Raw genomic sequence first — 26,826 nt, forward strand, 5'->3', positions numbered from 1 at the left:
GGTGAAGCTGGGAGACATCTGCTCGGATCCCTGGCCATTGACCTGTGGGGTCCCGCAAAGTTCAATTCTGTCTGCTCTGCTTTTTAACATCTACATGAAACCGCTGGGCGAGGTCATCTGGAGTTTTGGAGTTCGGTGCCATCTTTATGCAGATGACACTCAACTCTACTACTCTTTTCCACCAAATTCCAAGGAAGCCCCTTGGATCCTGGACCAGTGTCTGGCCGCTGTGATGGACTGGATGAGGGTTAACAAGCTGAAGCTCAATCCTGACAAGACAGAGGTCCTCCAGGTCAGTCGTAAGGCCAATCGGGGCATAGGGTGGCAACCTGTGCTCGAGGGGGTTGCACGCCCCCTGAAAGCGTAGGTCCACAGTCTTGGGGTCCTCCTGGACTCAGCGCTGACGCTTGATGCTCAGGTGTCGGCGGTGGCTGGGAGGGCCTTTGCACCACTAAAACTTGTGCGCCAGCTGCGACTGTACCTCGTGAAGTCTGACTTGGCCATGGTGGTCCACGCCTTAGTTACCTCTAGATTGGATTACTGCAATGGGCTCTATGTGGGGCTGCCTTTGAAGATGGTTCGGAAACTACAGTTGGTACAAGGATCAGCGGCCACGGTGATAACAGGAGCAGGCTATAGGGAGTGGTCAATACCCCTCTATAAGCAGCTCCACTGGCTACCAATAAGTAGCAGGTTATTACCTATAAAGCCCTAAACTGTTCAGGACCTGCTTATCTCTGTGACTGCTTCCTCCCCTATGAACCCACGCGGGCCTTGAGATCTTCTGGGGAGGCCCTCCTCTCGCTCCCACCCCCGTCTCAGGCGCGATTGGTGGGGACGAGAGAGAGGGCCTTCTCAGTGGTGGCCCCTCGGCTCTGGAATTCCCTCCCCAGGGAGATCAGACTGGCACTCTCACTGTCCATCTTTAGGAAGGACCTTAAAACATGGTTATTTCGATGTGCATTCGAATAAATAGTCCCAGTTAATTATTAGTGGCCACAACTACTGCACTTTATCACACCCCACTCTTATTGATTGAACTCTGTAATGAGATCCTTAATTTCCTTTTGTAGAGTCTGCTGAATTTTATCTTACAGTTTGTATATTTGGTACAGACTCTAATGTTCTAATATTTTATGTTGATACTTTATGCTGGTTTGTATGATTATACTATTTTACCTGTTTTACATTGGTTTAATTATGCTGTATTTTATTGTATTTTGGAACTGGGCTTGTCCCCATGTGAGCCGCCCCGTGTCCCCTCTGGGGAGATGGGAGCAGGATATAAAAATAAAGTTGTTATTATTATTATTATTATTATTATTATTATTATTATTATTATTATTATTTTCACAGTTTCCCATCTTTTTGCTCTGCCATTTTCTCCTTGACTACCATGCTTCATTTTCTGTGCCTCAGAATGAGCACTGGAGAAACCATGATGTAAGATTTAATTACTGTAGGTGTCATCCCTACTTGACATGGAGATAACAACTATTGCTTTAACCTTGGAGTGATCATTCTTGCCATCATGTGGGAAATGCTAGCAGTGCAAAATAAATAAATAAATAGCATTACCCCTTTCAGAAGTGAATGAATGTCTATAAGGCTCTGATGTAGAAACAAACAGCACTTTTATTTTTCTCCTGATGACTTTCCTTTCTTTTTGCATGCACAGAAAAGAAGAGCAGGCTTAGATTGCATGACAAATGAACTTTAAAGGAATAGATGTCAGTGGTGCCGGAAAAACAACAACAGCACTGCTTTGTACAGTAAGTAAGGAATGAACGTTCATAATTGAATGAAGTTTAAAAAGAAACTGTGACTCCCACTAGTAAACAATTACACTTCTTGAAAATTAGTGCCACGCATCAGCAAAGAAGACCAAAGCATTCCCAAAAATGTGAAGCATACCATTAATTTGAAGCTACTGTGCATTTCAGAATCCGGGTAGTGTCTTCATTTCTGATGTGACTGAATTGAGAAAGATGCTAATGACTGTAATCTGATGCCACCAGGGCCTTCTGCACATGGATGTCATTGGAGATCTTTGAAATAAGGCTAAGACTGGAGGCATTTTAACAAGTTCTAGTCCTGTTGGGCTAATGGAAGATGTGCAATTTCAGAATATGCTTCCTGTAATGCAAACAGAAGGAGATAAACAAGTAAAAAGGGGGAAATATAACTACATGAATCAAGTAGTGAATCACAAATACAAAAAATAGCCTGATGGTAATGAAAGCAAAGGGAGATTTTGCCTTTCATATTACTGAGCTTCTTAATCCCTATTTTGCATTGGTTATACAAACATGTCATTTTTTTTTCTGGAAATACACTTTTTGAACTTCTGAATGTTATATATTGGCTTCATTCTAGTTTTACACACATCTAACCATTTCTGTGTGTATTTAAACTACAAACCTGTGCATCCAGGATGGGCTACTTGTATCCCTAGTTTGAACATATAGAGACCTGCACCTATTGTCGTAGTTAAAAGTTGCTCCTTCTCCCACTATACAAATTTAATTGGGATAAATCGATTAGAGTCAGTGGGAAACATCATTGAGGAGACACACATGAATGGAATTTCTATTTTTATCTCCTAACTGTATAGTATTTAAGCCACTTAAGAATGTTAAAATTTGATTAATATGATGTGCATTCATGCATCTGATCTATGCTGTGAAGTTACCTAAGAATCTTACTTCACATGTCTGCAATATGGTCCCTAATACACTTCCATGGGTTGACTCTCTTCAAAGAGCTTCTTTCACACTAAAATCCAGCTATTAGCATCCGATACTTCTCAGCCAGAAGACCTTCCCTGATTTTGCCCTTTTAAAGTTGAACCCATTTTTGTGTCAGCCACTGCAAACCATGTCAAATCTTCACTAGGAATATTAATGAAATTAGTTTTTAAAGAACATACCACAGGATTTCCAGTCATCCCAAGTTTCAATCATCTTGAATTCCATAAAAGTGCCAATGCAGCAACACAAAAACAGTAAAAAGGAAAAAGTTATATTACTGTTCAAGCTTCAGGTTTTTGTTCAAATTTACATAGTATATTGTTAGTAATGAATGACATTTAAGATAGTAATACTTAAATTTGATACATTTTGATTTCTTACAGGAGAAGAGAGAAATAGTAATTGCTAGGTTCATTCAGAGAGTTGCTCTGGACAGAAGAAAGTCTATTAAAAACAGTTTTGTGCCCCCTCCCCCCTCCAAAAGATTTGCTCATGTATTTTGCTTAAAGAAGAACGTCCAAATATTGGGGTGAGGTGTGATGAGGAAGGAAATACATTGGCTCTTTCTTCCCTAGATGTTTCTATATGGAAAGAGCCAATGTATTTCCTTCAGAGTTTTCTGTAAGCTGCCAGTGATGGGGAGGACAGAAAATGCTCAAATCATTAGACAACAAGGAGACTCTGGTGGCGCAATGGGTTAAACACTTGTGCTAGCAGGACTGCTGACCAAAAGGTCAGTAGTTCAAATCCAGGGAGCGAGGTGAGTTCCCATCTGTTAGCTCCAGCTCCCCATGCAGGGACATGAGAGAAACCTCCCACAGGATGGTAAAACATTAAACATCTGGGTGTCCCCTGGGCAACATCCTTGCAGATGGCCAATTCTCTCACATCAGAAGCAATGTATATTTCTGTGGTTCTTTTACATAATATATTGGATCCACCTATAATAGGGTATTCTCGGCAGTTTTTGTACAGTGGAGCCATCCTCTGAATGAGAGAGTATGACTTGTGTAATAACCCCCAGTGTGCTTCTATGACTGGGTAGGGAATTTAACCACGGTCTCTCCATTGTCATAACTTAAACCACCACAGCACATTCATAATGTTTTTAATCTAAATATGTCTGTTTTTTTTTTAAGAAAAAAAGAAACTCAATTTAGTCTATAGAAAACATGAATATCCATAATATTGTCAGCTAAGAGCTGAGATGTTTTTATTACTGTTTGTACTACTATTCCAGGTTTACAAATAAATGACTGAGAGTTAAACTGTTCTCAACTGGCTTTTAATTTAATGCAGACTTTGAAAGACACATGTTGACCTATGGGCTTTGTCAGAGTTAAATAAGAGCACAGGAAGTGATACTCTAAAAGAAAGCATGAACACCTGTGTAGGTCAATGTTGGTCCATCATGCTTAACTAATTTTTAACTGACCCCTGATCTCGATTTCCAAATGGCCATAGGGATTTGTATCTTTCATCCTGAAAACCCTACACCTGCTTTCAATTAATGATACTCTACTTAACTTTGTTATCTGATCAACTGAAACTCATAGGGCTGTAGAAACAATTGTTTTATTATTGTACTGACAAATTATCCTATTAACAACCAGCTACTATGAAAATCAATTAAAATCTGGGTGAAATACTCAACTATCATTGGAGGTACAACTGGGAATAAACTGGTGAGTTAATGTTATTGTGCATGCAGTACATAAATTAAAGGCAACCAGTTTACTCTAAGCAATTCATATTGATAATTAGAATGCTAAATTATTATGTAATATGTGGAGAAGCATAGTATGTGATTTTGTTTTAATTTATGGACTGAATACCTGTATGAATCATTTGCAGTGCATTCCAAGCTATATTTCACAAGTTTCTCATTTCCATACTTACATACTCTTTCTCTTTCTAACATATATAAGAATAGTTTGGAATAAATTCTTGTTTAGCTAAGGCATTTTCATACAACCAGTCTTTTCTTCCCTGGTTACAAGTAAGACTTGAAACAAAATGTCATGACATGCACTGAAATGTAGTAGCCATCCAACCACCTATACATCACTGTATTTTTAGTCCACTTTTCTTCCTGATTCAAAAAAAGGCAGCTCAAAAAAGGATAGTAAATAGCAATAAGAACACAAAGAGTTAAAAGAGGCAAACTTGAGGATAAAACAGTATTAAAGAACAGCAGAATCACATCAATTTAAAATCTTATTTTCAAACAAATATTTTAAACAATAAAGTATTCTTCCCTTGTTGAAAATCAATTCCCAAAGCCTTGCTGGAAAAGAACAGCTGCAAATATTCACCGAAGTGAGAAGAAGGAAGGACTTCTATGGAATGACAGTTGCAATAGGTGGAATCAGCTGCAGAGAAGGTTTTCTCCTGCTTTCCCACCAATTCTGCCTGTGAAGATGGTGGGGCAGAGACAAGTGGCCTCCCTGAAGATCTTTGGCTTTGGGAAGGCTCATGTGGGAAGGGAGAAGACTTCAAACTACTCTGTCAGAAGCAGATATTAAAGCTTATATGAAGTGATTAATGACAAAGGGTAGACCAGATAATGGCTACCCCTTGTTTAACTTCTCTGTATCTTCCTTTGTTCTATACTAAAGCTTTTGCTTCCTTCTATCTTTTAGATGTTGCTCCTCTCTTTTCATGGAAAGACAGTCTTATCTGTTTTATTCCTTTCTGGGAAGGAGCACCCACTAATCTCCAACCTCAGCAATGGATGCTAGTTTACACTCACATATAAGAGTTAACTTTTAGGGTCTCATCTAATCAAGTATAGGCCAACTTCTTTTGCCTGTCTCCTATATTATGCTAAAATTGATTTCCTGAAATGATAAAAGCAAGGATTTTTCTTTCTTTATTACCTTACAAGCGCATCCAGAATCATTTCCTCCATTTCTATTATAAGCCCATATTACACTAGTCCTCTACATTCTGCTTAATATGATACCAAATATTCCTACACTATGAAATGCCAAGCCTTCATTCTGAATATGCCATTCCATAGGCTCTCCTTTGGGTTGGAATTTCTCCCTTTAGCAAAAGCTACTCAGCATTTTAGCTAATGGCTATACTCAGTGTTTACAAGATAGTTCTGAGGTAAGCTTCTTCTGATTTATTTTAATTCTTAAAGTGTTTACCCTGTACAAAACTTGGTTTTCTGTACAAGCATGCTGACGGTATCTCTGTTTTCATTATATAGTTATAGTAAAGCACATAATTTTGCCATTGTTATCTCATGTGATCTGTGCTGTGCAGAGTATGGAAAATTCACTTTGGATTAAAGCTCCCAAAAGACTCCAGCAAGTGGTCATGCTAGTTGTGAGATGCAGGAAGTTGTAGTTTAAAATGCAATTTTGTCAAGTTTTGGGACTCTAAATTGGAGCTACATGGAACCACTGAAACTTACCTCATGGATGAAGCCATCATGCCTTGCAAACTTCCTTCAAACTACAAATGATTTCATAGTCCTGATTTTGAGATTACTTCACTGAAAGGTACCTAGACAGGAGTGTAGAGAATTTCTTTGCCAGCATTTCTTCTCACAAAACATTTTGAGGGGTGCAAGAAGGCAACTTTCACTGAGACTGTCAAATCTAACAAAATCTTTTCCCATCACATTACTATCTGGACAGCTTCCCAGTTACTAATGTGACAGGGAATCCAATCTGTACAGTAAAGTGAAATGGCGGGGGGGGGGGGGGGAACCTCTTAGAATGTGATTTACTACAAAGTATTTATTTAAATATATACCCACCTTTTCTCCAGAGAGCACCATGTGATTACCAAAAATGTTTATCATGAGCTAGTTAACACAAAACACATACTACGTGGAAGCAATTTCAAGTGGCCCCCATATGGCTTCATATTGTAAGAATGGCCCAGTAGTCTGAAAGAGAAAATAAATGTTCATGTGAGTAATGTGCAAAACTATGGGGTCTCTACAAATCACATACAGATTTTGAGAGTATGAAGTAGAATCACTTTTTTCCATTGCTCACAGGAGTAGACATGTAGTGATCACTGTATTTCTTCCTCTGAAGATATCTGAAGTCTTTCCATGTTAGAGCCTATATCTTTCTGAGATTGTTTAGAGGGATGCACTAATGGTTTCCATTAGTTCTCACCAAAAGTAAAATAATAATAATAGTGGGACATCAAGATGAAGAAACCTCCCAGATATGTTAGCTCATTCATGACATCTTTATTTTTTTGTGGATCATGACCACTTTCTCTTCCACATTTGTCTATTTCTGTGGATGGCATCTTAGTGAATATAGTCAAGAGTGAAGTGATTGTTGTATTCTGAATGTAGAGAGTGAAATCTTTCCTGTATAATGGTTTTCATTGGAGGAAGGATACATTTTCAACGAATAATTGCCATCTAGTGCTAAAATCTGCTTTCCCAGTATCAAAGATTTCCCATGACACAAGCTTTCTACAACATCTGTTTCAATAGGTGGCAAAAAGAGGATATTTATAAGTGCCAGTAAGACTTTTCTGGCTAATAAGAGCTATAATCACAAAGTGCCTTGGGATTTACTTCAGCCCTCTCAACACCCATCTCGTATGCTGAGCAAAAGTAAAATTATAGTACTGCATGAAAGTATATAGTATTCTCTGAAATAATCTTTAACCACTATACCTGAAAATGTGCTTTGGGGAAGTATTATCAGTGAAAGTAGCACCTTAGTGAAAAACAATGAAACTCCTATGGCAAAGTTGTACTTTCCTTCAAGTATATTACATTTAATAGGATTTAAAACCTTTTAAATTGGGTTTTGAAGCAGAGAAAGGAAAAGAAACAAAAAAAATTGCATTTGGGTGCATGTTTTAAAAGGCAGATATTTCTTCTGCAAAGTTGTATTGCACAACTACATCTCTTCTGCCAAAAGTAAATATCTCCCTATTCTGAATTTTAATGTCAGAACATGGTGGGAGAATTGTAACTGAATTTAATAATTGAATAACTAAAATGTTTCTTCCGTTCAAAACAGGAAGCAACACTGAAGCCACTTCCTAATGACAAGGGGCTTCTATTTTTTTCATGAGGAAGACTGGAAAGTATCCAACATAATACCATTTTAACAAGAGGAATTGAGAAAAACAATCATAGCATTAGCTTAAGACTGCCTCTGGGAATACCAGTGGAATAAATTATTTTAAATTTACCAAACATATAGAGGAAGAATAGGTAGATAGCATTACATCTTTGAAATCATGTCTTAAGGTGCTCATTCCAAATATTATTCAAATAAGGTTCCCATATCTTGGGACTCACTTTTTCATTCATCAGGGCAAGAAAGAAGAATCTCAGGGCAGGGCCGGTCCAACAATGAGGCGAATTAAGTGGTCGCTTTGGGCGCAAAACATACGGGGGCGCAGTCAAGACTGCTTTTTCTGTTGATTTCTTGTAAAACATGATGTTTTTGGTGCTTAAAATCTTAATGTAATTTGATGTTTAATAAGTTTTTTTCTTAATCCCTCCTTATTATCCAACATTTTTGCTTATCCAACACTTTTATTTTTCAGTGATTGGTTGGGGGGGGGGGGGTTTGCCAAAATTCTGTTCGCCTACACTTGAAAAATACCTAGGGCTGGCTCTGTCTCAGGGTGACACCATTGCCTTGAAAACTACATTTAAAAAGGTGTGTGTGTGTGTGTGTGTGTGTGTGTGTACAAGGTATACGTGGTCCCCTTACCTTGTAAACCCCTTTAATAAACCATTTACTGTTCAAAGCAGTGCTTTTAAGCCTTTCTTTGATTGGATTATAATATTTATGTGCTCTTAAAAGAATTGTGTGAAAACATTTTAAAAACAGAGTTTGGAAAAGTGTTTAAAAAAAATATTTATGTTCGATGTGGTGAGCATGAACATTTTATTCCCAAACATTTTATTATTTGTTAGCTTGTTTGGTATTTATTATTTGAATGCTCCAAGCAACTTAAATTTAATGTGACTGATATAATAAAATCCATAAATCTCAAGGCTTGTGATGCTTCTGACATAGCCATAGCAGCAGTGTTTACTTACAGGAGCAGCCCTACTTGATGTCTGGTGATGTACTTTTGGTAAACTTAGAACTCATTTGATAATAGAATGAATTTTGTTATGAAGTTAAAAAGAGAAACCACAGACAGAATAGACAAAAGGTGCAATTCTCACAATGGATGAAAGTAAAATGTCCCAAATGTGTAATCTGTTTGTTGTTCCTAAGGGATCAGGAGTTAGGATTGAATAGCAGAGCGGTCAATCAAGAGATAAAAAAAGAAAACAACAACAACAACAACAACAGCAACAACAGATCTTGATTTTCTCTTCTGGTGAACATCTTCATAAATAAATATAACATTACAATGTTTATGAAAGGGAGTGAGCTATGGAGTGAATGGGTGATATGCCCGTAGGCCTATGAAATACACTGTTTTAATCATTGAGCACTGGTGATCACAGATCTGACTCTGAATGATGTGAATAGTAATAACTACCACCCTGGATAACAGCTTGGAATATAACCTGAACAAGGAAGGATCATCTATATCAGAAGTAACAGTAGCATAGGCCAGAGAAGAACTAAACCCAGACCTAAACCCTAATGTCAGGCCTGAGTCACAGTTCAATGGCCAAAAGACCATAGTCTTTAGACCCGACATCCCAAGTAAATTAGTTGCTTATTCCAGTTGGGTGTTCATGCTTCCCATCATGGGATCACAAGTCTGGAAACAATGAATGGAGGCAATATTGAATGACATGCTGCACCCTCATGGAACAGAAAATAAATAGCCTGTTTGATGTTCTATGGCCCAAGTTATCACCAGTAAACCTTTAGGTTTTTTTTATATATACAGTTTGTTCCATTTCTTCTCCCTCTTAAATATAATGGTTTTAGATAGGGGTGGGAGAGACTACATCTTATAATCATTAAAAATAAAAATTAACTTTTGGAATGAAGCAGAATTATAGTGTTCTTACAGAAAATCCACACTTGATGCTTTACAGCATCTGCTTGGAATCTATTTACTGTCTAGTATGAAAAAAAAAATCACATCAGGGATTTGTCAATGGTCTGAATGCTAGGAAGGGTCCTTTCCTAAATTGTGTTCTATAGCTGTGATGTTGTATTTCTTTTAATTTGGTTGTATTGTAATGAACTCTTTTTAATTCTCGGTTTAAATATTGTCCATTGTGTTTTGTACTGTAACTGTTTGATTCTTGTTTTGAGTCTCCTTGATCCCTGGCTTTTGGAGAAAGGCAGGATTATGAGAGGAATAAATCAATTTTCAAAAATTGTGTAAAAATACCTAAAATGCCATTCTAAATCAATTATTAAATCAAAAATGTTATTCATCCAATCAAACTTTTATACCATTGTTTACTGTTATCTCCAACAACTGAATAAATAAATAAAATAAAGAAACAGTATAGTGTCTTATTTTTGTTTGCCTATTCAATTTTTTTTTGGGGGGGGAGGGAAGGCCACACTTCAATATTTCTAATCAATATAGCTCATGAGAAATAAGATAGATTATTAGAAATAAGATAGTATATTAGAAAGAAGCCATCTTATTTTTCATCATAACCTATTTGCAATTTCCATTTGTTTCCTATTTTATTGCAATTCCACAGGGCCTTCTGCAGGGGAATTTCCCAAATGGCTTTCCAGCCCAGCAATAAATAGCTGGTACTAGAGGCTTAGGAAATTGCTTTAAACCAAGTCAAATAATTGGTCCACCTAATTTTGCATGGATTAAGCTCTCTAGGGTTTCAGAGAGATGTTTTGACCAAACCTATCTGGAGATGCTGGGGATTGAACTGGGAAACTTCTGCAGGCACAACATGTAGTGTACTCAGCAGTCACAGCTCCTCTCTAGAGATTCATTCACTCTGAAGCAGCAGGATTTCATGAAATATTTCCCAAGAACGATCTGCCTTGTAAGTCAACAAATATTTATTTGTTTCTATCATGTCCTTCAGCAAAGAGCAAACAAGCAAGATGCTGACAGATGGTTTTGGGCTTTCTCTTGTTTTGTTGGAGTGATTCCCTTCTAAAAAGATAGATGTACGTCATAAAATAATAATGAAAAAAAAACACCTTGGTTTGCTTTTAATTCTTTATTCATATTATTTCTTTATGCATTATTTATTTTTAGCTCCTTACTATGTGTGAGTATATACACACACATACATAGTTTGAGAAGTTTCAGGTATTCACTTTCCCACAAAGCCAATCATTTGTTATGAGCAATTGTGAATTTTATATGACATTTATATAATGCATATTTAACATTCAGATAGGCACAAGAACACCATAAGACAAATTTACATTTTACAGTTGAAATAACCATTCCCTACATAAAGCCAATATGATATAACATCAAAAGAACAATGATATATCCTGTCCCTGGAATATGAAATACTGTGCATTAACTAAGATGCTGCATAATGATGAGTTCAGGGATACACATGCAGTGAAACACACCAATTTTTCATAATGTCTACCTTTGTAAAAGGAGCAAATTAAGCGAGGTAATAAAATGGAGGCAAGTTTTGAAATTCCGGCTCACTGTGATGATAGTCTAACTAAATCTTACTTTTGTGGTTTGTGTTTTTTTTAAAGTGTCTGTTATACTCTCTGGAACATTGTAAACCAAAAATAGCAACACATGTTGGAATTTACTACTGCATTAACTCAAATCTAATGCTCACCTTTTTTGGTTAAATTGCCTTCCCAAAATTTGGGTGCACATTAATTCATGTAATGTAATCTTTGTGCTGAACCAAAGCAAAAGAGGAAACTTCTTCATGAGCACCTGGAGCTCCTATTTGAGGAGCTTAATCTCTAATTTAATTGTCATGGCTCAATGCTATGCAATGCTGGAAATTGGAATTTGGTGAGGCATCAGCATTATTTGAGAACTCCCATGATCTGAAACTACAGCCCTTATAACTTCACAACATTGAGCTAGGCAGTTAAAGTGGCTTAATTCTACAGGGTAGATGCACCCAAGGTTTTCTTTTCCATTGCTGAAAGCTTTGGTGCTCTAACACTATTGTTTTAAAATAAGGAATTATAACCAGGCAGTAACAGTAATACACACCTTTTTTGGCCAAATTACAAACAGTGCACTTTTTGCCACTGCACATTACATTTGCCAGCAAATACTTTTTTTTTTTTGGTTTCAGGGTTTTCAAAATTGAGCTTCACATTAGATTTGATGGTGCATTAGATTTGAGTCAATACAGATATATATTTTTGAAAAGAAATTTTTAACACCATTTTTTTCAATGAATGGCAAGAAAAAGATTTTCATTCTCATTTAGCGGGATAGTGAATTTATGAGGTATCTGAAGTTCCCCCTCTTGCTTTCAAAGCTTTTAAGGGCCTTGCACTGTCTCATAGAACCATGAAGATTTTAACATCCAAATATTGAGAAAGCTTGTTAAACCATAAAATTATTAAAAATTATTTTCATTGATTAATTTACTAATTTTCTTTTTTTCAATCAGAAAGTCACTGTATTTTTTGGTTAAAAGAAAGGTCTACATATATTTCTTTCAAGTGCTTCCGGGGTAGACTGAGTTCTTGCGTACTGCTACTCTTCTCAAAGAAGGGGTGATTTCTTTTAAAATAAGAGTTAAGTTATAATACTGGCTTTGACTCGTGAATAAGTTATAATACTGGCTTTGACTCGTGAATAAGTCAACCAAGGTTTTTGGGATTGCTTTTTGATTAAAATGTCTAGATTTTTTCATGAGTATATAGAGTAGGTATTTTGGAAAGAACACAGGAGGTTTAGAAGGACAAGAGAATAGAAAACTTCCTTTTCCTGGATAGCCTTTGTTCAGTGGGAAGTGAGAAAATTATTTTCCTTCAAACAGGAGGTGGCCATCCAATATTATGGGATGGCTTCAATGAGTCTGCATATTTATTCCAAGGTTAGGGCTATGAGGCCCTAAAAATGGTTAGCAATACAAATAGGGGTTTGGTGGTTTAGGCTGGAAAAATTTCTTTTTGATGCATTTCCTGTATGTACCACAGATACTTCCTCCACATCCACAGATTCAAGTAATAACAGATACTCCCTCCACACACACATAGTACTTTCTCTTTTATATGAATAGTAGAACCATATGTTCAAGCCTTTACAATTAATTGGATTTTTGCTGCTTCATACTGCTAACATGAGATGTTTATGAAAATATAGAACAAATAATTACAATGAAAAGAGTGTCTAATAAAGATGAAGAGGATAAAAGTCCTCATGAATTTTTAATGTGGAAATAAAAGACCATTATTGGAACTTAATTATATCATCAAATATTTAAAATTACCTCCCACACTAAATTCTATTTGTATTCAATATAGTTTTTTTCCTTTAAAAATTATCTGTAACATTTTGACAAAGCTGAAAAGCAGTGCTGCATTAATGCATAACATCCTGAGAAAAGCATAGGAAGGAAAGCAAGAGTCTATGGAAACTACTGAAAGTTCAGGTAGCACTGAGAAATAAGTTAATAAAATTATAGAAGGGTATTTTTTTCCTGTACATTCAGAGTGTTACACAAATGGCTGGAGTACCTTTAAATGTTATGGGTTCCATGTAAAGGCTGCATAAAAAAACCCTCTTCACCCTTTAATGTGTTAGAATAGTATTTCAAAACTCTTTCAGCCTGCTTAATAAAATTGTAAACCATTTTATTGCAATAATCATGCATTTTATACAGTTGGAATTGTATACATGGCAAAGAATTTTTAAACATGGTGCTCAATTCAATTTTTAAGTTGTCTCCATTGCTCTATGGAGCATTAAAGACACTTGGGCTCTCAGTACTGGGATTTGCCCTGTTTGCTAAACATGAACTTGTATGGCATTATTGACCAATACATGATCATAATCATTAAAGAGGATTATGAGCATATAAAATGGAAAGAATATTCAGAAATATTTTAAAATCTTTTTTCTTGAGTGCAGGGACAATCCTAAATTGATCAGAATATTTTCAAGTTGAGACTGATTCCGCACAAAATTTGTTCGTGATTTTTTTTTTTTTTGCAGAAAACAATGTTTTTGTGCATGAAGCAACACTTGTTGTTTCCAGCAGTAGAAAATGCTGCTTTCTGGACCAAAATGTTGTGTGCATATTTGCACAGATTAAGTCCCAAACTGTGAATACCAGGAAGAAAGTGGTTAAAATTAGTTTCGTTCTTTAAGAACAAAATTAGCAAAGAATTGAATGTGTGTAGGTTTCTGTTGACATAAAAGGAGCCTTATGTGTATACCCCTCTATGAATGTAGGGCACTGCTAATCATATGTTTTCTGGCAGGCAGACTGACACTCGGCTGAGCATCCAAGAGGCAGCACTGCCTCACATGTTTTAAATAGCTTGAGAACTTGGAAATATTAATGTCAGTGCTAATGTTTCAGCATTACATTGTCAAGAGAAAATTAACCTGCTAACATCAAAACATTGTGAAAGCTTGTTAAATCTTAAACTTATTAAAAATAATGTACATTTCTTAGACAGGACCATAGCTACATAAAAGTAATCAGAAGCAGTGACTATTATTCCAAAAATAAGCCTGTTAACAGAAAAAGATATGTAATCTCTAAGTCTATTTGCTATTTGCATACTAGTTGGTGGAGGTATGCAATTTGGCCACAAGGCATCCCGTTTTGGGGTATATTGTCAGCTGACATCTTACTCTGTTTACCAGGAAGTTACTGAAAAGGGGAGGGGTGATGCCATTTTCATTCATCAAAGATTCGGCCCATTGGCTACAATGTGAAAATTTAAAGGCTAAATCCTCTGTCAATTTAAGGCCTATCTGCATGAAACCTACCCCAGTTTTAGACCCCATTTACAACTTCAGGCCTGCCAAGATTCAAGAAAATTCACCAATCTTCTGATTTTTTAGAATTATGTTAAGTTTTAACCATAACATTTTTTTTAAATAAGGCAAACCACAAGAGAGGGTTTTGGGAATTGTATTAGCCGGTTGTGTCCATTCTGAGCCATTCAGAGCATTGACACAAACAGGCTTTTTATTGGCTGAAAACAGAGAGAAAAACTTCAACTCCCATCATGCTGTGAGAGGAGACTTTTCAGTGCTGCCCTATACAAGTGCTGCTGGGAAAGTGAGTTCTCAGCAGAGCCCTCTCTGGAGAAGGAGCCTTGGAAAATTTCCAGAAAGCACACTGCTGCTGCCGGGGAAGGAGAAAAGACATGGCAGATGCCTGCCTGTTATATTGCAGCTTTAACCCCTTCCTATCTAGGAACTGGATAAAATTCTGCTCCCTTAATCTGTTTTGCCAGACTTTTTGGCTCCCTTCTCCCCATTCTTTTATCAGAGATTATATAAAACGGCCCACCAAATATTACAAATCATTTTCGTACTGATTAAGGTCCAAGCCTACTAATTGGTAGTTGGATCCTATGTTTCCATCCACCAGACAGGTTTCATGGGGCAAACATAATATTCATGCAAGTGTAATAGTGAAATCCTTTACAGGTTTACTCAAAAACAACTGTATTTAAGTAGACTTTTTGCTTATAAATCATGCGTATTTCTGTAGTTAAGAGTTAAGTGCTAATGGCACCAAACAGGACCTGAGCTGGGAGCTGCCCGGCACCAGCACCATCTGCGTGGGGACCCTCCTCGGCCCCCCACTGCCTCGATGCCTGCCCTCTAAGGGCCCTGCCTTCTCATCACCCAGCATCAGCTACATCTGAGCAGAGAGCCAACTGGCACCAGCAACATCTGTGCCTCCATCATCCTGTGTGGCCACTTCAAGGGCACCGCCTCTTTGCCACCTGGCACCTGCAACATCACAAACTACTTGCCTGGATTAACTAAACTGCTCTCTGAAGCTTTTCTATCATTTCCTTACTACCTGACTTGGACAGCTTTGGTGGCTCTGGACCCCATCACAAACTTTCATTATTATTGTGCTGTCTATGAGATCGATCATTGAAGACTATATGAGCCATCAAAAATCATGGGTGGCATTTTGTAGAATCATAGAATTATAGAATCATAGAGTTGGAAGAGACCTCACGGACCATCCAGTCCAACCCCCTGCAAGAAGCAGGAAAATCTCCTGTATAGTTTTTAATGATTTTAATTTACAGTTATATGTTATTGTCTTAAGATATGTAATGTATTGTCTATATATGTATATGAGACATTGAATTTTTGTCATTTATTATGCTGTACACTACTTTGAGTCCCACTAGTGGTGAGAAAAGCGATATAGAAATGCAATAAATAAATACATAAATAAATAAACTAAAGCCTGAACAATTAATGTTGAAGAATAAATATCTGAGGCTCATCATCTGAGGAAAAAAAATTAAACATTTAAAATACAGACTGAGTATTTCTTATCCCAAATGGTTGGGAGTAGAAGTGTTTTGGATCCTTTTTTAGATTTGGAAATAGTATCTGCCTTGGCATATGCATACATAACAGAATATCTTGAAGTCGGGACCCAACATGAAATTCCTTTCTACACACATGAAAGTAATTTCATGCAATAGTTGTAATAATGGTATGCCTGAAATAAAGTTTGTTTTGTTGAACCATCGGAAAGCAAAGGTGTGACTATTTCTTCCACCCAAACTTGGAATTTGGAGTATTTTGGATTTTGGAATTCCAGATAAGAGATGCTCAATCTGGAATAGAATCCTTCCTTCCTTCCTTCCTTCCTTCCTTCCTTCCTTCCTTCCTTCCTTCCTTCCTTCCTTCCTTCCTTCCTTCCTTTCAAAAAACAAACTGAATATCCTTCTATGTCTCTCACTGTGTCACGTGCCCCTGTGTCTAGTGGGTACCTAAGCATTTTACAGAAATAGAATGACTGAATAAACATGAAAAATATGAGGTCTTAATAACTGGAATTTGGGGAAAGTCTTAATACATGCAATTTGTATTTAAAAAAAGAAAAAGAAAGAAAGATGTAACAAGCCCAAAGTTAATTCATCACAACTTCCACATCATTCTTTCTTGGGTATCTGGCCAGACCCATCACATTATCGGTTTGACTCACTGAGTCACTCTAGCTAATAGAATTTTGCCCTATGTTTGTTGTTGCCATGGCAATGCAATATTATCAGGCATGTCATGTTCACAGATCAGTAGCAGCAGTGCTGCTGCAGACATACAACAGCTTTCAGCCTTTGACCATAAACAGGAATTCACTCCACAGTCAATCTGTCAAAAAGGAAGTCGGCTGTGGTGAAAAAGCACTAGTGCCAGTAACTACTAGCCCTCTCCTTTTCCCTTTGTCAGCGGCAGGGCTATTATCATTAAAATAACCTTGAATCGTCATGAATTCATTCATTCACAAATATTGTCAAAGAAAGTGCAATAGTTCAAGAGAATCCAAAGGGTCAAAGGGAGGACTAGGTTTAAATCTGTGCCTATTGAACCTGGAAATGACATAGGCTGTTAGATATAATCTTATTCTTACCATAGCAAATCAAGCTGTGTTGACTGGCACCAATGTCCAAGGCCATTCAGGAGCATGAAAGGTTACTAGGAGTAAAGAGGTCATATCCTTTGTGGCCCAGCTTTGAGAAATAAACTTAGGGATGTGTGGGAATATTTTACAAAGAATAGCTGGTCCCCCTCCCTCAACAAAAGTGAAAAGCAAATCCTGTCTGACATCTATAGAAACTTCAGGTAGTCTTCCTTCTGTAGGAAATATTCATTTATTTCTAAAGTAGAGCAACAAATGTTCTAAAACATTTCATTCAAATAAATAAGTTTTCTCATAGATTTACAGATGTAAAAAAAGGAAGGGAAAGGAAATAACCATATTTCAGCTTGGTATATTCTGGGCAATCTGGGCAATTTTAATAAAGATTTTAATTTGGAAGAGCAACTATATATTCCCTTTACCTGAAACATAGCAACAGATTTTTATCATGATAATGAACATTTAAGCACCTGCATTGTTACTCTTTTTTTCCAATATGCTTACTAGAACTTAGACAATCAGTTTCCAGCAAGGTCTTCTAGATCTGCATCAATTTTCAAAAATGAATATCAGAGCAGTGTTGTCAAAAAGCTTTAAGGAGTGATTTGTTTGCTTAGATGCTAACTAGTCACAAGTAATCCCATTTATTTCAGTGAGACTATTTAAGAGTAAAGAGGGAGAATTGCTATAGTGTGTCATTATGAGCTAATCCTTTGAAAGGATTGTAAAGCTTTTCTCTGATGCAAAGTCTCAGTTTATCTTCCATAATACCTGATATCTCATGGTGAAATTGGAACAACACAGGACACTGGGAAATTATTTGGAAAAATGATAGGTAAAGTGACAAGAAAAAGCTTGATTCATCATACTCAAACAACCACCCCTGGAATCAAAGGAATGTAGGTTAGGCACATCTAATTTCAGTTTCTTTACTTTCAGTGGGAGGGCTCTATAAACAAATAAACCCAATTGTTAGTGCCAGCTAAAGTAGGCCCAATGAGTCAAAGGAAAATTGGTGGCTCAGAATTGTGCAGACTTCCAGATATCATACGGATAATTCCCAGATACCATAGTCAGTGTTGTGGAAAGTTGTGAGTTGCAAATCAGCAACATCTGGAGGCCCATGCAATTCCCACTCCTGATTTAGATCAACCTCTGAATTCAACACATTGCTTAGAAACTGGTTCAGGTTTATTCTATAAATTAGGATGTTAAGGCATTCTCACTCAAGGCAAGACAACACTATATATCCTCCCTTGTATTTCAACTCCAGCAGCCCGAAACACTCTTGGGACATCAGCAGAGAACCTGAGTTCTTTAAAACTAAAAAATCAAGTATTACATTGTCCAAATCCCATTCATTTGACAGGTTTCATTCTCTTATAAGGAAATACTATAAGTTTCATTTAATCTCGCCTAATTTTTAAAATAAAATTAAACACCTTACAAATAACATTTCCATTGGTGTCCACTTCTCAAGAAGCTCTCAGACTTCAAAGGTGACAAGCATGACAATACCCTAGCCCACCTTGATAGGATTCATCCCTTGTAAAGATACTACTATCTATATCTGGAAATTGAATCCTGTCATTTTTAGAAAGGTCTCAAAGGATGTTACTGTCAATGGGGAGATATCTGAGGCTTCGAAGTCAACTGCAGTTCCTATCTTAAGTTCCAGGCCACATTGATGCTGTATCAAAATCTTCCTTTCTGTTCCACTGGTATGAACTCTATATTGTCATTTGCGTGTCATCATTTTCCACATACATACAGCAAACTTTTGCTTTAGTTTTAAAATTAATACCTATATTCCCCTTAGATCAATGTAGTTCAAATCAGAATATAGTTACACAGGAGCCAATTACAAATATACAATTATTTGTAATTAACTCTTTTTGTAATAATAGCAAAGTTAAGTTGCATCATAAATGTAACATTAAGGGAGTTAGATTATCTCTGGATTATCTCCTTTTGTGGTTTGACTATTGTTACAAATTGTGTCATCTTAATATTTAGGTGTGTTTTCTATCAGAGTTCAATGACCTATAGTACTGTATTTTCCCAAGTGTATTAGTATTGAGTATTGCAGTAATCTAAGTACTGAGGCAAAGTAAAAAGGAAAGTTGCTTCAGAAGAGCCATGAGGCTTGCAAACACAGAGAAGCCATTGGGAAAAGAGCAGGAAAAGACACAAGAGAAGGAAGCTACTTTCTTTTAAAAGATTTTCTGCCTCCTTTTTCCAAGGTTAAATGGCTACTGAAGCCAAACATCTAATTAAATGCACAATTCCAGAGGTTAGCCAGGAGATACAAGGAACTATTTTTAAACAAGCAATGCATGGAAGTGGAAGAAGACAACAGAATAGGAAGGACAAGAGACCTCTTCCAGAAAATCAGAAACATCGGAGGTAAATTTCAGGCAAAAATGGGCATGATCAAAAACAAAGATGGCAGGGACCTAACAGAAGATGAAGAGATCAAGAAAAGATGGCAAAAATATATAGAAGATCTGTATAGGAAGGATAATAATTTAGAGGATAGCTTTGATGGTGTGGTTAGTGAACTAGAACCAGATATCCTGAGGAGTGAGGTTGAATGGGCCTTAAGAAGCATTGCTAATAACAAGGCAGCAGGAGATGACGGTATCCCAGCTGAGCTGTTTAAAATCTTGAAAGATATGTTGTCAAGGTGATGCATGCCATATGCCAGCAAATATGGAAAACCCAAGAATGGCCATCAGATTGGAAAAAATCAATTTATATCCCCATACCAAAAAAGGGAAACACTAAAGAATGCTCAAACTTCCGTACAGTGGCACTTATTTCCCATGCCAGTAACATAATGCTCAAGATCCTGCAAGGAAGACTCCAGCAATACATGGAGTGAGAGTTGCCAGATGTCCAAGCTGGGATTAGAAAAGGCAGAGGAAAAAGAGACCAAATTGCCAATATCTACTGGATAATGGAGGAAGCCAGGGAGTTTCAGAAAAACATCTACTTCTGCTTTATTAACTATTCTAAAGCCTTCGACTGTGTGGATCATAATAAACTGTGGCATGTTCTTGGTGGCATGGGGATACCAAGTCACCTTGTCTGTCTCCTGAGAAATCTATATAAAGACCAAGTAAGAACAGATCATGGAACAACAGACTGGTTCAAGATTGGGAAAGGAGTACGGCAGGGCTGCACACTTTCACCCTACCTTTCACCCTACCTATTCAACTTGTACACAGAACACATCATGTGGCTTGACGAATCCAAGGCCAGAGTTAAAAATTGCTGGAAGAAACATTAACAACCTTAGGTATGCAGATGATACCACTCTGATGGCCGAAACTGAGGAAGAGTTGAGGAGCCTTAGCACCAGGGTGAAAGAAGAAATTGCAAAAGCTGGGTTGCAGTTAAACATCAAGAAAATCAAGATCATGGCAACTACACCTATTGATAACTGGAAAATAGAAGGAGAAAACATGGAGGCAGTGACAGAAGGCTGGGTAAAGGAAGATAGGTGCTAAATTCATAAATACAGTCATTACTACATAGCATTACTGCGTATTGAACTACTTTTTCTGTCAAATTTGTTGTATAACATGATGTTTTGGTGCTTAATTTAAAAAATCATAACCTAATTTGATGTTTAATAGGCTTTTCCTTAATCCCTCCTTATTATTCAACATATTAGTTTATCCAACGTTCTGCCGGCCCGTTTATATTGGCTAAGTGAGACTCTACTGTATGTGTATTTGAGATTGATATTGAAGACAGCAGCGGTGTTATATCCACACAGGCAGTCTGCATCTCCAACAGGGCAGAAGACCCTCCAAGGATGGAAGTACAGTAGAGTTCCGGTTGTCCGACTTAAACGAGTAGGCCAAGTGTCAGATAACCGGATCTGTTGGATAATAGGGAGGCCTGGCTTAGGGAAACCCGGGGGGAGTTGTTGTTTAGCAATGCGCTCCACATTTCCCCAAAGTCCCAGGCTTTTACCGGAGGGAAGAGTTTCCTCCCTGCCGAGTGTCGTCAACAGGAGCAGGAGGAGGAGCAGTGCTTTTGCGAAGCCAAGGGAGGAGATGGAGGAGGAAAGAGGAAGAGGAGGGAGGCGCGAAGGAGGCCATGGGCTGAGCTGTACAGAGATGGACGGGCTCTTTCCAAGGAAGCGGCCCAGGCAAATGGGCGCCTTTCCCTGGGAGCGGAGGCCAAAGGGCAAGGGCCAGCTTGGAACCCTAGTAGGCTGGAGTGGCCACACTTTGCTATTTCTTTTGGCAGCTTCAGGAGCAGCTACACTGTAGTGTAGAAGGAACGCACTTTAACCGCCATGTGTATCAATGCTATGGAAACATTGCTCGAAGGTTTTCATGGCCGGAATCACTGGGTGGGTGTGAGTTTTCTGGGCTGTATGGCCATGTTCCAGAAGCATTCTCTCCTGATGTTTTGCTCACATCTCAGAGTTTGTGAGGACTGTTGGAAACTAGGCAAGTTGGGTTTATATATCTGTGGAAGGTCTAGATAAGGAGAAAGAACTCTTGTCTGTTGGAGGCAGGTGTGAATGTTGCAATTAATCAAATTGATTAGCATTGAATAGCTGTTCAGGTTCAAGAGAGGAAACTTGGGCTCATTCTAGCCTTTTGTGTAATGCAGTGTATTATATACTCAGTGTAGAACCAGCCACACAGGTTGTGAGATCTGTTGGAAACTAGGCAAGTGGGGCTTCTAGCTCTGTGGAATAATGTCCAGCTTGGAAGAAAGAACTGTTGTCTGTTTGAGGCAGGTGTGAATGTTTCAATTGGCTACCTTGATTTGCATGGAAAAGCCTTTCAGCTTAAAGGTCTGGTTGCTTTCTGTCTGGGGGAATCCTTTGTTTGGAGGTGTTACCTGGCCCTGATTGTTTCTTGTCTTCTGAGTGTTGTTCTTTTTTTACTGTCCCGATTTTAGATTTTTTTTAATATTCAGATTTTGTTCATTATCATGGTTTCTTCCTTTCTGTTGACATTGTCCACATGTTTGTGGATTTCAGTGGCTTCACAGATATCTAAACCCCAATTGCCTAGTTTCCAATAGACCTCTGAAAATGCCTGCCACAGATGCAGACAAAACTTGAGGAAAGAATGCTTCTGGAACATGGCCATAGAGTCTGGAAAAGTCACAGCTAGCCAGTGATTCTGGCCCTGGAAGCCTTAAACAACACAAAGGAAGGGGAGAGAGAGGAGAGGGAGGAAAGAAAGGAGTCAACAGGAAAATGAAAAGGGGAAAGAAAGGCAGGGGTAAAGAGGGAAGGGGAAAAAGAGCAAAGGAATCAAGAAAGAGGGAAGGAAGGGAGAAAGGAAGGAAGAAAGGAAGGGAGAAAAGAAGGAAGGAAGGGAGAAAAGGAAGGAAGCAAGGAAGGAAGGAGGCAGGAGGCACTTGTGTTGTGAACCACGGAGGCGTTGGAGGCGAGGGCTCTACTCCTACCTATTGCGTGGCGAGGCTGGGATAGGCGTCCGGATAGCCTGGCGATACACTGCTGCTCCAGGAGGAGTTGTCAAAGCTACCTGGCACATGGACCAAGGAGGCACCCCTCACTGGGCCCCGCCTCGCCTCGCCTCCCTTCTCTTCCCTTCGAACTCTGGAAGCCCAGGCTCAGCCATGACTCCCCTTCTTTCCTTTGGAGACTTCAAGAGTCCTTCCCTTCTGCTTCTCACCTTCCCCTTTAAAGACAATCCAGAACAAACATATCCCCAACCCCTAGAACTAATGCTCGGCTTCCTTTTCTTCCTTCCTTGCCTCCCTCTTCTCTGTCTCTTTCTTGCTCTGCTTCCTGTAGTTTTTGAAATTGAGGCCAATCTTTCCCTTCTGTATAAATCTCTTTGCCTGGTCTCTTTGGGGTTGGATATTGCTGCCTCCGACTTCCTGCCCGCCTCTCTCTCTCTCCCCCTAGTCACTGAACTGGGCACCTTAATAGCGGCCCCAGGGGATCGGCGCCTTCCGCATTTGCATACTTCGCATATGGGTTCAGCTGCCCCTGGCTGTTGAGCACAGGGAAAGGGTGGTAGGAGTGTGGTGTTCATCTAGATGTGGAATCTGTCCAAATTAAACTTGATCCAGGTGCCTAAACTACCTCAAAGCCACAGGGTACTCTGGAGATTCAAGTAAATTGTGGAGGATCCCCTGGCTTTGTATAAAGCCGGGTAAAGTCAGTTTAGAGCCCGCAAAAACTGGGAATTTTTTAAACTATATTTATACCCTACCTTTCTCCCCATGGGGACTCAAGGCAGATCACACACTTTGATCTATGTAAAACAAAGCAAATACAAAATTTAAAAAAATAAAAAAATAAAAAAATAAAATAAAAATAATAATATTGTGTGTCTGGGTTAAAAATACAATTAAAACATAATAAACAAAAATACAATACATTTTAAAACAAATAATCCCGCCAAATACTCAGTGAAAATCACTGTGTGTCATGAGCAGTGCATTCATGCTGAGTACAGGTTTTTTGGACCATATAGTCAAGCCCCAAGACAAAATGATCACTACTCAGCGTGAGGAAATTAATTCGGAAACCAATAACACAAAAAATGTAATTGGATATGCTACAGTGTGAAACTCACTATATCCCCACATGAGAAAGCCCAAAGATTCCAGGGTTGAATCTGTCCTATGGAGTCCTAGATTCAAATCTTATCTTGTCCAAATACAGTATTTTAAAGTAATGAAGTGGGTCAAATGTTTCTTTCTTCACTGTTGACAATGGATGCAACATAAGATTTTTAAAATGTGTTCCAAGCCATTTTAATCCATAACTAGAGACATTTTGTAAGTGACACTTGTGTTTTTTTTTTAAAAAGAAAACATGAACACTCTTCAAAGGAAAGTGGCCTGTCAACATAAGAGACATATATTTTGCACTGTATAAAAACAGCTTAGTTGATGAAGCAACTAAAGTCCCTTTGCTCTGCCCCTCTATGTCAGTGAGCTGCTAAGATGACTCCTAAGGTTGAAATAGTGCTTTGGCCTGTATATGTATTAAGTTGGTGAGATATCTGTTAAGACTCTAAATCAAAATGATTTTCCAGAGATATGCTATACTACTTTCCATACTATGCTAGGCCCTGTACGAGGAGTACAAAAAACATCCAATACTGCAGAAAGGGTAGGTGTGAATATTACATATAGAAATGTGTCCCTAAAAGTTACTGGTAAGTATTTTTGATATCATGAAAAATACTACCCAGCCCCTATATTATCAACCCTTACATCATATATTATTTAATGCTAGGATGACCTTTAAAATGTTGATGCACTCCGAACACATATATCACCAGACATTATTGAGCGCCCTTAATTGCTCCTGTTGCTGGAGTCCTTTCATACTATAGCTACGAATCCACATTAACTGCCATGGTTTCATCCTGGTATTGGCAGTTTAGGGAAGGGCATTTAGAATAATAAGATAGAGCACTCACTCCAGTGAAGAACCAAACTAGAAATTCCAGAATTCCATAAGGTGTTTCCATGGCAGTTAAAGTGGAATCATAGTGCCATAATTGTATAACATGAAACTTACTTGAAGCTGAGCCAGAGTAACCATTTGCAGTATGCATAAGGAATAACACTGTGCAACAGTGGTAGGAAATGTACTTTTTCTCATTGTTCCAGAAGCTTGCAGCACAAGTCCTAAAATCAGTACAGTTATTCATCCCTGCTCAAAATGCTCCAAGCTATGACCTAGTGTTGAAAAACACACTCTACATATCCACCTCATTGTCACCTCAGCATCAACCAGAGGTCACTAAGGAAGCAGAATGAGACACAAACAAGAACTTAAACTGTATTGTCCTCCTTCTCTATCATTCCTTGAAGCAACATTTTGAGAACTATAAAAGCAATTACATTCATAGATTCTGCACCCCAGAATTCAAAATATTATAATAAACACATCCATAAAAATTCCCAAAACAAAACATAATTTAGCCATTTTATATAAGGGGCACCATTTCACTTTGACATTATACGTATAAAATGGGACTTGGGCATTCACAGAAATTGGTATCCCCAGTGGAACTGAAGTCAAACTCGAGTTGATACCAAGGAGCCGCTGCAAAAATGTCTATATATATATATATATATATATATATATATATATATGTAATGGAATTGCGGCCTCAGACAAAACAACACAACTAAATGCCCCACAAACTCGAAATTTGGCAGCACAACCCCTCATCCACGCCTCTAGGTTCATACAACAAAAATACATATCACGAATCTCCATGGGGCCTAAAAAACCCCCAAAAACCAGCACGCTCCATGTGCACCTGTGCCAAAACAGACCCCTTGCATGGACAGAACAACCCCCACCCCTCCCCTCTATGCTTGCTCCCACGCGGTACCCTTTCCCCAGTGCCACCCCCACCATTTTGCCCACCATCCCCGACACAACGCGCGCTATTCACTCGCCCAGCGGCCCTCAACAACATGGGCTCAAGCCTCCCAGGTGCCTCTCCTGGCTCTCCTCCTCTTCTTGCCGCTTTTGGGCTCCACAGCTTCCCCCCCTCCCCGCCGCTGAAGACGGAACAACAGCAGGGAAACCGCTGCACCTAAAGAGGGGACGTCACACTTCAGGAGCAAGGTGTGTGGGAAATGGCGGCCCTCACGGTCCTCACCAGGGGAAATGGGATGGCATAGGAGAGCAACATCCCCTCACAAACTGCGAACCACACAAAACTTCGAGGGAGGGAAGGGAGCTTTTGGGGACCACAGCTTTCCTCCCCCCCCCCCACTGGCCTTCGCCACTTTTGGGGGCCACAGATTTCCTCCCTCCTGTTCTAAGCAGATAATATAAGAATAATATAAGAATATACATGTAATATGTAATAATTACTGTGGTCTAATAAGAATACAGAAAAATAGAATCTCTAAAATTGGGACAATAAATAACACTCAGAAGACAGGGGAATTCCAGACAGGAAAACATCAAGCCCAGCTAACACCTCCCAACAAAGGATTCCCTCAGGCAGGAAGCAGCCAGGCTTAGGAGCTGCAAGACCATTCAATGCTAATCAAGGTAACTAATTCCAACATTCATACCTGCTGCACCGAGACTATTCACTGCTCTTCAAGCTGGCCAACCAAGATTTCCCCTAGATGGAACACCCTCAGGTTTGGAAACCATCAGGCCACTCTGTCCCATTCAATCAGCCCAACGAAGGAGGCCCCTATATAGAAAGCGGCCAGACTTTGAAACAGCGAGGCTATTCAGTATAATTCCAATTGGGCACAGCAACACGTGGCAGGGCACAGCTAGTGACAATACAAAAGAAGAGAAACTAATCATCACCAGGTTAGAATTGTGATGGAACCTGGCTGCACCTGTTGTTGTTGTTGTTGTTGTTGTTGTTGTTGTTGTTGTTGTTGTTGTTGTTGTTGTTGTTATTTAGACCCTGCTTTACCTCTTCTGAAGAAGACTCAAAGTTGCTTAACATAAAAGCATCAGCATACAATTTAAAACATACAAATATGCAAACATTAAAACAAAATTAAATATAAACAGTATTAAAAGATTCCCAGTTTAAAACCATTAAAACATATTCAAAGTTTAAAAAA

General features: G+C 38.5%; 1 long non-coding RNA gene across 3 annotated transcripts; it reads right to left on the reverse strand.

The window, feature by feature from the left end:
• Positions 1-1,617: 1,617 nt before the first annotated feature.
• Positions 1,618-25,351, reverse strand: LOC134297544 (uncharacterized). 3 transcript variants are annotated; one of them, XR_010004322.1, is made up of 6 exons: positions 24,506-25,351; positions 23,466-23,507; positions 6,523-6,654; positions 6,175-6,266; positions 2,930-2,963; positions 1,618-2,136 (listed from the first exon to the last, which is right to left on the reverse strand). It is a non-coding gene; the product is annotated as an uncharacterized LOC134297544 (long non-coding RNA). The 3 variants fall into 3 exon arrangements; XR_010004324.1 differs by lacking the exon at positions 23,466-23,507; XR_010004323.1 differs by lacking the exon at positions 6,175-6,266.
• Positions 25,352-26,826: the final 1,475 nt, after the last annotated feature.

Source organism: Anolis carolinensis, chromosome 3 (genome assembly GCF_035594765.1).
Source record: "Anolis carolinensis isolate JA03-04 chromosome 3, rAnoCar3.1.pri, whole genome shotgun sequence".
Taxonomy (NCBI): Eukaryota; Metazoa; Chordata; class Lepidosauria; order Squamata; family Dactyloidae; genus Anolis; species Anolis carolinensis.